Source organism: Chanodichthys erythropterus, chromosome 20 (assembly GCF_024489055.1).
Source record: "Chanodichthys erythropterus isolate Z2021 chromosome 20, ASM2448905v1, whole genome shotgun sequence".
NCBI lineage: Eukaryota > Metazoa > Chordata > Actinopteri > Cypriniformes > Xenocyprididae > Chanodichthys > Chanodichthys erythropterus.
This window is the reverse complement of record NC_090240.1, coordinates 20,528,995-20,541,291: the sequence shown is the minus strand read 5'-3', so window position 1 is coordinate 20,541,291 and position 12,297 is coordinate 20,528,995. Positions and strand designations below refer to the sequence as shown.

The 12,297-nt window shown below is 33.4% G+C and overlaps 1 protein-coding gene across 2 annotated transcripts in view; it reads right to left on the bottom strand.

The window, feature by feature from the left end:
• The window catches only part of casz1 (castor zinc finger 1), a 266,705-nt gene that overhangs the window by 252,866 nt on the left and 1,542 nt on the right, over positions 1-12,297 (bottom strand). The window contains exon 2 of one of the 2 annotated variants that reach the window (XM_067372059.1): positions 10,274-10,421. The exons of the other annotated variant lie outside the window; for it this stretch is intronic. The gene's annotated coding sequence lies outside the window, so the exon portion shown is untranslated. The remainder of the gene's footprint in view (positions 1-10,273; positions 10,422-12,297) is intronic. 2 annotated transcript variants of the gene reach the window in all.

Sequence of the window (12,297 nt, the reverse complement as noted above, 5' to 3'; positions counted from 1 at the left end):
TATTTATGGAACATAATTACTGTTTACCATCTGCCGCTGGTTCTGTCGACAAGGACAGCTCCCGTAAACTCATGACCGGAAAAGCGGAAGCGGCGCCGGCGACTGTGTCATAATAAAAGTCCCGCTGCTCGTGAGGCGTGTGTTGATCAATCGCTCCAGCTCCTCGTTCAGCTCCCGCAACACTCGGTCCTGCTCTGCTTCTTACTACAGTAACGTTAATAATCGCATAAACGAACATGAGTTCTTCCAGACTCCAATCCCTATTCTTTTGCACCGTCCTTTGAGATGGAGACCATATGTCCCAAGTTTCCACTCTAAAACTTTACGTCATCAAACTACGCCTTTGTTTTGAATAGGCTTCTAGCGACCTCTAGCGGAAAAAAATATCACAAATTGTACCTTTAATAGCAATGATAATAATAATAAATTCAAATTGTAATAGCAATAGCAGTAATGACAAACATATTAACCAATATACTAATTTAATCGGGAGTGAGGGGGAGGTTAAAGGATCAAGAAGAGGACCAAATAAAAATAATAGTACTTGGAATAGCAATGATAATAGTAACTCTAATAATAAAAGTAATAATGATCATAATAATAATGGTAATATTGATACAGTCATTAGTAATAATGATAATAGTAGTGGTTATAATAGCAATGATAATAATAAATAATAATAATAAGAGAGCTATTAATGATAAAGTATTGTAAAGCTGCCTCTGAACCCCCTTATTGCCATGGCATAGGATAGACCCCTGCCAGCATATTGCAATGGGGTATCAAGGTGAGGCGGTACGGAGGCCCGGGCCCCAGGGTCCCCACACCCATCACCGGCCGTCCCGCACATACCACGTTTACCCTGTCTTTGTTTTGGTTTTTTTTGTTTTTATATATATATATATATATATATATATATATATATATATATATATATATATATATATATATATATATATATATAATATGGCTGCTTTTGTTGCTATACTTTCACTCTTAATTAATAAATATAGAATTTAATACAAATTAAATTTTTATATTATATATTATGTATGTATGTATGTATGTATGTATGTATGTATGCGTGTGTGCGTGTGTGTGTACAGTACAGTCCAAAAGTTTGGAACCACTAAGATTTTTAATATTTTTAAAAGATGTTTCGTCTGCTCACCAAGGCTACATTTATTAAAAATACAGTAAAAAACAGTAATATTGTGAAATATTGTTACACTTTAAAATAACTGTGTACTATTTAAATATATTTGACAAAGTAATTTATTCCTGTGATGCAAAGCTGAATTTTCAGCATCATTACTCTAGTCTTCAGTGTCACATGATCCTTCAGAAATCATTCTAATATGATGATTTGCTGCTCAAGAAACATATATGATTATTTTCAATGTTGAAAACAGTTGTGTACTTCTTTTTTTTTTTCATGATTCCTTGATGAATAGAAAGTTCAAAAGAACAACATTTATTTGAAATACAAAGCTTCTGTAGCATTATACACTACCGTTCAAAAGTCTGCGGTCAGTAAGAATTTTTATTTTTTTGAAAAGAAATTAAAGAAATGAATACTTTTATTCAGCAAGGATGCATTAAATCAATCAAAAGTGGCAGTAAAGACATTTATAATGTTACAAAAGATTAAATTTCAGATAAACACTGTTCTTTTGAACTTTCTATTCATCAAATAATCCTGAAAAAAAATATTGTACACAAATATTTTGTACAATTGTACACATTAAATGTTTCCTGAACAGCAAATCAGCATATTAGAATGATTTCTGAAGGATCATGTGACACTAGTAATTATGCTGAAAATTCAGCTCTGCATCACAGGAATAAATTACTTTGTCAAATATATTTAAATAGAAAACAGTTATTTTAAATTGTAATAATATTTCACAATATAACTGTTTTTTACTGTATTTTTAATTAAATAAATGTAGCCTTGGTGAGCAGACGAAACTTCTTTTAAAAACATTAAAAATCTTAGTGGTTCCAAACTTTTGGACTGTACTGTATACATACATACATACATACATACATACATATATATATATATATATATATATATATATATATATATATATATATATATATATATATATATATATATATATATATATATATATATATATACATATATATATATATATATATACATATATATATATATATATATATATATACATATACATATACATATATATATATATATATATATATATATATATATATATATATATATATATATATACATATACATATATATATATATATATATATATATATATATATATATATATATACACACAGAAAATTATTTTTGAAAAAAAAAAAATATGAAATACTATATGCAATACTAAATTTTTTAAATGACATTATTTATAATATAAAATATGTTATGTTATATAATAGAACATTCATAACTTAATAAAAAGACGTATCTGTGTACATATTTCACTCTTAATTAATAGATATATAATTTAATATAATTTTCAATAGTGGTCTCAGACCTATGAATCCTACAGTATGCATTTTCGCACACAATATGTAACACGGACATGCTTGCAAATCATCTTTTAAGATTTAGACAGCAAATCGCTCAGTATTTACAAGATCACCTAGCGCTTTCACTACTGTCCAAACTCTTCAGGCACCGATCTGTCTAAAGAAACAAAACAATTTTCAGTTTGCTCTGAATCTCTGCTCCTGAGGCCACAGGACCCTTTGGGTGGCTGTCAGACAGCACGTCCACACGGCATCACACAGACTCATCTCATGTCAGAGAGGGGCATCTCCAGCCATTAGAATTTATCAGCACATACTGTCCCCTGGAACATCATGCCCATCCCCCATAAGCCCACAAAACAACCAGCCTGCCTCTTGGTCACCATGCCACATCTATTCAAATCAGCCCTTCATACTCAAGACTGCAGCGGAAATTGGTCTTTTGTCACTCAAGATTAACAATCTCTTCCCAAATCCCCATGGAAAATTCCATAGTCCCAATCATTGACGACTCACTGACTGGCTGTGACGCAAATGTGCCTCACGCCCAGGATGCCGACTGTACTTTTAAATAGAAGTGTTTTAGTAAAATCTATATTCACCATTTCCACTAAACTCCAGAAGGTGGGCAAAACAGGATGGCCGCTTGGATAGGTTCAAGAGTTTCATCAGCTCGAGCTCAAAAATAGACCCTCAAATGCATCATTATCGGGGTTTGTGTATACAAACTGAAAGTGAGACATAATCTGCCAGATGAAGTTAGCAGGGAGACGCCTGACCCGATATTTCCTTTGTTGTTTGGTCAGGAAAGGGAAGGTTACTGTAAACCGACTCAAGAGTAAATAATACCTACGTTTCCATAGCAAAGTCACAAACAGCCCACAGAAACAAAGGATGAAAAGACAATAAATCTAATGATGGTCAATTTTGTTTAGTTTCCAAAGTGTTTTCGAGGGAAATTCTATTTCAGAACAAAGAGGCGACTTCATTTTTCCAGGGAGAAAGGGAAATCAGATGTTTCAGAGATTTTGTGCTTCTTATTTCTTAAAGTGAATAGTTAGTGTATTTTTTCCTGGCAGACTTGCACTAGGTTGTGACAGATATATATGGACAATGTTTTGTTATTCTGTCGAGAAACTTCCAGTATAACAAAATCTGTTTTTAGGGCTCTGTAGCAAGGAAGTTTCAAAGTTCAAGATGTTTGGCCCATGCTCAAAATTTCAGAGCCATTCTGAGTATTTCATTTGTGATCAATAGGACAAGGTAAAAATAACACAGATAAAAAGTAACTCATCCTTGATCTGATGGCCCACAAAAGTGTAAAGTGTAATAAATAAATAAATAAAAACCATTTGAGGGTTGACTTTACATTAAAACATTGCTGTATTTGTTTGAGCCTGACACATGAAGCAAGTCAAACAAAATCTAATTAGTTTTGACAAAACCAAACAAACCCAACCTCGTTTTGATCTGGTTAGGCGATCACACAATACTTGTAAGAGTGAAAATGTGATGTTTGTTTAAAATAAAAAAATATTTTATATTAATTCAAAGGCTTATTTATATTATAATATATATTTGTACTTATTTAAATTAAAAGCTTAATATTAACTGTCAAAGTATAATTTCAGGTAATGCATTAAAGGTTTGTAAACTAATCAAGGTTTGTTTTAAAAACAAAATCAACAATCTAAACAAATCATGCTAAAAAAACTAAAGCTAAAAATCTAATCTAAAAATAATAATAATACATAAATGAATAAATACATATAATAAATATATAAAACTATACCTATCATTCAGAATTTTGGGGTTGGAACAATTGTATAATATTTTCAAAAGTCTTTTATGCTGTCTAGGCTGCATTTATTTAATCAAAAATACAGTAAAAACAGTAATATTGTGAAATATTATTACAATTTAAAAAAAAAAACCTATAAAAATAATATGATCTATAAGTCATGGCAATACATGTTTTTTACATGACTTTAACTCATAAAAATAAGTTCCTTTTAAGTTATACGAGATTCAACTCATTTTTTTTCAGTTTATTATGATTTAAGTTGGAATTACTTATACAGCCAAGTTGATTGTACTTGTTTTTTTCGTTACACTGTTTTCTATCCGATTTATATATTTTAAAATTACATTTATTCCTGTGATAGAAAAGCTGAATTTTCAGTGTCACAAGATCCTCCAGAAATCATTCTCATAGGCTGATTTACTGCTCAAGAAACATTCCTCATGATCACCGATGAAAACATTTTTTTTTCCGGAATCTTTTCATGAATAGAAATATCGAAAAATAACAGCATTTATTTGAAACTTTTTACATATTTTTACCTCGCTGAATAAAAGTATTAATTTCCTTCAAAACAAAAATCTTACTGACCCACAACTTTTGAACGGTAGTCTATATACAGTATAAAATTCAGTTTGGTGATGCTAAAGGCTCAGAAATCACCCAGTCCACCTTTAACCTCTATTCCAGGAAGAGATGGCTAGTAAAACGCAGCAAGACTGTCTTATCGCTCTAATACAAGAGCAAACAGAGGAGTCTTTACCGCATGCCGTTTTCGCGGCGCTGTACAGCTTACGTGGCTTTTGGTAGCTGAGAGACATGATTATTCAGAGGTAATATTTTATCTTAGTAGTTTGCAGAGCTTTGTTTGCCATTCTTTCAAGCAGGGGATAAAAGAGCAGCCTTGGCGTGCTGGCTCTGATTATGATCTAATTGTTAACATTCAGTGTGCCTTATTATCAATCTGGTGCCTTACAATGAGCAGTTAGAGCTTTGTTAGTGTTGGCAGAAGGCTCTGAGAGAGCGATTCTGCTACCGGTGGTGCATTACAGAAGTACTAGTTAGCGCTAAGGTGGCATGAGAGGAGCCCCTGCCGCCAACGACAACAACAACAACAAACAAACAGGAATTGATGGCAAGCGTTTATTATCTGGTTTAATTGCTCATCATCTGGAGGATCTGACAGTTGTGGTTAATGAGAGAGAGAGGAGAGGTGCGGGCTGTTGGCAGAGGGCTTCACAGCAAAGAGGATGCTGGGAGAAGGGGAGGGAGAGTGGGGGAGTTTGACACCGAGATCTGGAGCAACTCATTCCAGTCGAACAGAAGCAGTGGATGCAAGCGAAATCATTTTCTAATCAAAATATCAGTCAGAAAAAGCTTTCGCTTTATTTCCGCTGAGCTCTTTGCAAGTCTATTAAACCTGGGTGTCATTAACGCACACTCACAAATAGGAATTAGGCCCTGTGTGTAATCAGATGGTGAACACACACAGGATGTCACAAAAACTCAACCCCTTCCTAAAGATCTCATCTGGGCTACAGGCCTGGACACGGTTCAAAAGGGGACCTCCCAGATACTGCAACATCAGGCACGTACGAAACCGGTTCAAACTGACAGGCGCCAGAACAAGACCTCCGTGAGATATAATGCTTCACATAATGCAAACATCAACTGCTTAATGGACTTTAGCTTGCAAGATCAGGACAAGACAGTTTAATGTGTTACAGAGCAATATGTGTATAATAACTAAATCGAAATCTCCAAACTAAACCTGTTAGGTGGGTAAGTCTGTCTGTCCTGCTCACTGCTGCATAGATGTCACAGTTAGTAAAGATGATGAAAAATTGTGACTAGATGAAGAATAGGTAGCATAGGATATTGAGCATTTAGTTAAGACTGTATTGCAGGAATCTAACCTTTGACCTTTGATAAATCAACATAGCTGCCTTTGAAAAACATTTTCTTTTGCAGGTATACCTTGTGTTTGCTGTGTCTATGAGAAAATCAGCTTTAAAAAAAAAAAAGGTTAAAATAATAAAAGAGGTAGATTTGTAATAATTGCAAGTCATTTATAGTTTTATTTGATATAAGTGGAGTTCCTAAGTCAGAGACCACTAAGAAAAATACTTATTATAAATTACATTACTGCTCAAAAAATTGGGGTCAGTTTTTCTTTTCTAAACTTCAACATTTCATTTTTTTTAAAGAAATTATTACTTTCATTCGCATTAAACTGATCAAAAGTGACAGTAAAGACATTTATAATGTTACAAAAGATTTCTATTTCAAATAAATGCTGTCGTTTTTAACCTTCTATTCTTCAAAGAATCCCGAAAAATAGTTTCCACAAAAATGTTTTTAACACTGGAATGTTTCTTGAGCACCAAATCAGCATATTAGAGTGATTTCTGAAGGATCATGTGACACTGAAGACTGGAGTAATGATGCTGAAATGTAGCTTTGCCATCACAGGAATAAATTACAAATAAAAATATTTTTAAAATGTAATAATTTTTCACAATATTACAATTTATACTGTATTTTTATTCAGATAAATGCAGCCTTGAAAGAGCTTCTGTCAAAAACATTATAAAAATTTTGTAAAAATGTTCAAAAATCTAAGACCACTAGTGAAAATATTTGTATTGAGCATTTTTCTATTTTTATTTATTATAAATTACATTATTAACATAACAATTTGCCTGAAATGTTGAATTCTTAAATATTTTTCATTTATTTGATATCATAAAAATTCTTTGTTTTTAATCAAATCAGTTTTTAATTGTTATTAATTTTTTGTTTTAAATCAAAAGTTCAAAACCCTAAAATATATATACATTTTCTGGGTTTAAATTAGATTTGTAATCTCTAATGTTCAGTGTGGTCTCAGAATTCAGGACCCCACAATTATGTATTAAAATAACATGTCATGAATTACCCATTATATGTGTAGGACTATTTTTGGAATTGCTTTGATACACAAATGAGAAGGCCTAATGCACAACTGCAAATAGTTTTTACATTAATCTTCATTATACAATGATGTATGCAATAAAAGGAAAATTTGGGAAAGCAAATATACCGCTCATGAGGCACACTAATAAAAAAAAAGCTTTTCCATTAATTTGAAAACATTATAATCAATGGTAAATTGAAGACATGAAGAAAACTGCTTCATCAGCTTTAACTTACTAGGAGGGGAACGATGCCAATGGGAAACACCCTCCCAAAAACCACTGCTGCTAAACTCATTCACAAATATCCCATTGAAAAACTCTGGCACAGCTGAAACACAGCGTATGCCTGCATTCTGCCCACTGCTGCAGATATGCACCCGCACACATGGGAATCATTAGGGCACAAAAGTTGGCGAGTGTCCCTAGCAACCAGCTGCATCTGTTTATGTTTACCTTCACGCTCCTACCAGCTAATGCCATGAGTACATCTGCTACTGTGCAACGAGGCTGTGGTTACATGCATGGTTGACCCATGATTCTGTAATTGCCCAGCAAGTAAGATAAAGAGTCAGAGCGTAACCACCAAAGCCTTCCCTTCCTTTCCAAGAGCCTCTTTCCTCTGCCAGCTCTTGTCCTGTTGTGGAAAGCTCATTGCTGAATCGGTTCAACAAATTGAGCTGCAATTGTAACTTGTAAGCTTGCTTTTACAAACCTGAGCAAGAAACACTAACACTAACGAATGGTATTTAGCAGGTTCCAAGTCATTTAAACCCTATTTAAAAGATTATATATATATATATATATATATATATATATATATATATATATATATATATATATATATATATATATATATATATATATACACACACATGTGTGTCTACTTAGTGCTGTCAAACAATTAATCGCATCCATTTTTAAATAATAAATATACATAGTACACACACATATGTATAATGTATATATAAATATGCACACATACATGTATTTATTTAAGAAATATTTACACGTACACTAGGGCTGCAACAAACGATTATTTTGATAATTGATTAATCTATCGATTATTAGAATGATTAATCGACTAATCATCGATTATTGCACTGGTTAATCAGTAAGCTTTGTTCGATTATTCTACTTTAGCAATTAGTTAAAATATTGAGTTATACTGTACTTTAACTAGTAAATAAAACAAGGAAATCACTTCAGCTTTTGAAAGTGCATTTTTAATGATTTTCAAGCCAACTGAATAAACCAATATCCTTCAGGTTTTCTTTCCTCCTCAGAAGTCATAGTCCAACTGTTACATAGAGTGGTACTTTGTTTTTAAGTCTGGGAATTGTAATAACTTTTTAATAACAGTAAAAAAAATAATAAATAAAAAAAGAGACTATTCGACAACAAAAATATTTGTCGACAATTTTTTATTGTCGACGTTGTCGATAATGTCGATGTAACGTGGTTCATAGATACGGGAAGAAGGAGGCGGGAACCGGCGAACATTCAACAAAACTTTAATATAAAATAAACAAAGAACAAAACGAAAGTAATGCCGGCAGACCCTCGCGGACGTCTGCCGGCCACACAAACATAATAAAACATTAAATAAAGTCCAGGCCTGGTCCTCTCTCGTCCTTCACTGTAGTCGCTCCTCCTTTTATGCCTCCGGAGCTCCTCCGTGAGAGACTCGAGGCCGGCACGCCTCGCAGGTGACACTCATTATCACTTGCGTCACCGGCCTCGCGCCGTTCCCTCACGGCTCTCGCCCGCCCTGCTCGTCACAGTCGACTAATCGTTTCAGCCCTAATGTACACATATATTATGTAAACAAACTTATATTCTGGATGCGATTAATCGCGATTAATTGTTTGACAGAACTTTATAGAACTATATATATATCAGTATAGTTTGGTACATTTCATGATATAAGGGGGGTTCAAAAGTCTATTTTGCTTTAATGTCAGTCAAAGAGGACATAATAAATGTCTGTTATTATCTAGTAATACTATACATATATAATTATAATATATTATATTATTATATTTTAAGAATAAAGTAAAACATTAACTAGTGGTCTGAGACTTTTGTATACAAGTTAACTCGGACTATGTTTCTTTTGGTGTAGATTTTGATCTTTTTTTTTTTAAATGAACAAATTGTGATGTTTCAAACAAAGAAGGGCGGTAATAAATCTTCATAAAAAATACGAGAACAAAGTTTTGGTAATGTGTGAATGTTTAAATCATATCGTTATCAATTATGACAATTAAAAACATCTCTGAAAGCAATGCAGAATTTAACCAGTGTGTGGTTTCAAACATCTCACAGATGTGCAACTCGTATGAAAACGAAAAGGAGGGGGACATGAAAGGAATTTTTAAGCCTACACTAATAACATAATGGCTCAAAACAGCCACATGAAAGGCTTGAGATGTTGGTGTACTTTGTGCTGTTATTGTGTTTCCTGTTCACAAGTTCATGCAACAGATGCCAAAGAAAACCCTGGCGGCCTGGCCCCCCTCTGACCCTCTGGGTGAGAATTACACTGTGCTGTAGTGCAAAGCTCTAGAGGACACTTAATCCAATGCATACAAATGTGCTCTTGTTTTGTCATTTAATATAGAACGCATACTTTCAGACACAAACACAATTAGGATGAGAAAGGGTGTTCTTTGGTTTGCTCAAATATCGAGACTGTAATCACAATAAATTTTACGAGCGTCAGTGGTCTTTTTTTCCAGATGCTCAGAATTTAGAAGAATATCTTGCCTGGGTTACATTAAAATGGCCTGCCCTTTCAAAAGTCTAATTGAATTCATTCAAGCGTGGGAAATTGCGTAGTAAAGGCAAATTAACTAACCTCACATTTGAGGTTGTTTTTCCACTGAATCTGAGTGAGTATGTACATCAATGTCTTATGAGTAAAATAAATTACAGCCATAAAGCATCAGTCATGCATATGAACTATATATATGTGCACTTTAGAGCAACTGACACTGACCTCAAAATTTTGCAAAGTTTTACCCAGCGATCATTGCCTCGAAGTGAGCTGGAATGTTTTGCAAAAGCCAAACACTGAACAACACTGACCTCTTCTGGCTGTTCATCACACTGCCACTGAGAGCTTGCTAGCCAGCAGCAAAGTATAACTATAGAGACAAAATAAATACAGTAAAATTACAGTTTTACAACAGAGATCACATCCTGGAAGGAAAAACACTCTTATGTTGACGCCAGAGACCAGGCTTCATCAAGAAAACATCTCTGGTGGTTGTCCACATTGTGATCACCCAGACCACAAACACCCAACGGTCTTTAATCCAGATCACATATACACAGTAGTCAACATTTGAAGTGGATCAAAACCTTTCATCAAAGTTGTCCTAAAACCTTTATCTTAAGATTAACTTTTTTGATCCACATCAAATGTTAACTACTAATATTTTATACTCTATTTAAGGGATAATGCACAGAAAATAGTCCATAACAATGCACAAATCATATGCCTAGCAACAATTATTACAGTGATATTAATAGTAGGGCTGTCGCGGTTAAGGAATTTCCCTTGCGGTATTTTTGAGTGGCTCAATAGCGCGATATGAGGTATTACCGCCATATATATATATATATATATATATATATATATATATATATATATATATATATATATATATATATATATATATATATATATATATATATATATATATATATATATGAGAGAGAGAGATCATATTCAATAACGAAACTAAAAAGAGCATTGAAGTAAAGAGAATGTCAAAATAAGGGTCTACAAAACAGAACATAAACCTGACAATAAGATGGTAGAGCTGTTGTAGCCTATGTGTAATAGTTAGTTCCGATCATCGAATCTGACTAAACAAGACTTTCTGCTGATATTTCACGAGTATAAGCAGAACTAACGTTACTCATCTCTGCGCGTTCTAGACGGGCTGTCAGTCAGTGCAGTTACATTGTTATGACACAAGGTGGCGGCAAGGGACTGTTTTTGAGTCTTTAAACCGTTCATTCAACTGCACGTTCAAAAACGCAGATTCATTCCAAGAGAGATGAAATGAAACAAGCTGTTGAAATCATTTTAACGTTGAGCGCCACTTTATAAGGCTCAGCTGACCAGTAATGCTTCGATGCTAAGGCAGAGATTTCGCTATCCTTGGACACGACAACTTTTTTTCACGAATATATCTCGGCCTGAAGGACAGACGCAGGTAATCGCACGCGCTCAGTCGATCTCTCTCACATTCACTGTCTGTTTAGGCTTGTTTAGTGCAAATCTACGGAGCCTCTGTACAAATCACCATGGTACACATTATGCTATCATTATTACCTTATTTAATATTTAGTACACGTGTATGAAGTGTAAAACGAGAAGGACATAGCCTTTCAAAAAATAGAAAACATGCAAATATCGCGGTTGCTGCGGTTTTTGCAGTGTTCTGCGGTTGGCTCGTAAAAAGCGCGGTATTACGAAATTGCGGTTATCGCGACAGCCCTAATTAATAGATAAGCAATCTGAGGTCATTTTTATTAGAATCAATAACAGACGCAAAATGACACCAGTTGCGTTTGTAAGAAACAAGGGAGAGTGAGTCTGCAGATTCCAAATATTTCACTTACTGAAAGTAATTAAGTTGAATTGTTTATTATTATTATTATTTATTAAAAGTTTATCAAGTGACAGAAATTACATTATGTCTAATTTCTTTTATTATACACCATTTAGTATATCGGCAGACTGTACATATTTTGGTAATTTTTTTATTTTAAGATGACGTACAGTAGTTACATGTTATTACATGTACTCACTATCAGCATTGAGGAAAGTTACTTTTAAAAATAATGCCTTACAATATTGCATTACTCCCTAAAAAAAGTAACTAATTGCATTACTTAGTTACTTTTTATGGAAAGTAATGCGTTACATTACATTTGCATTACTTTTTGTCACCTGAGCATGTTTTTTGATAGAACATTTTTTTTTTTTTTTTTTTTTTGGTAAAACTA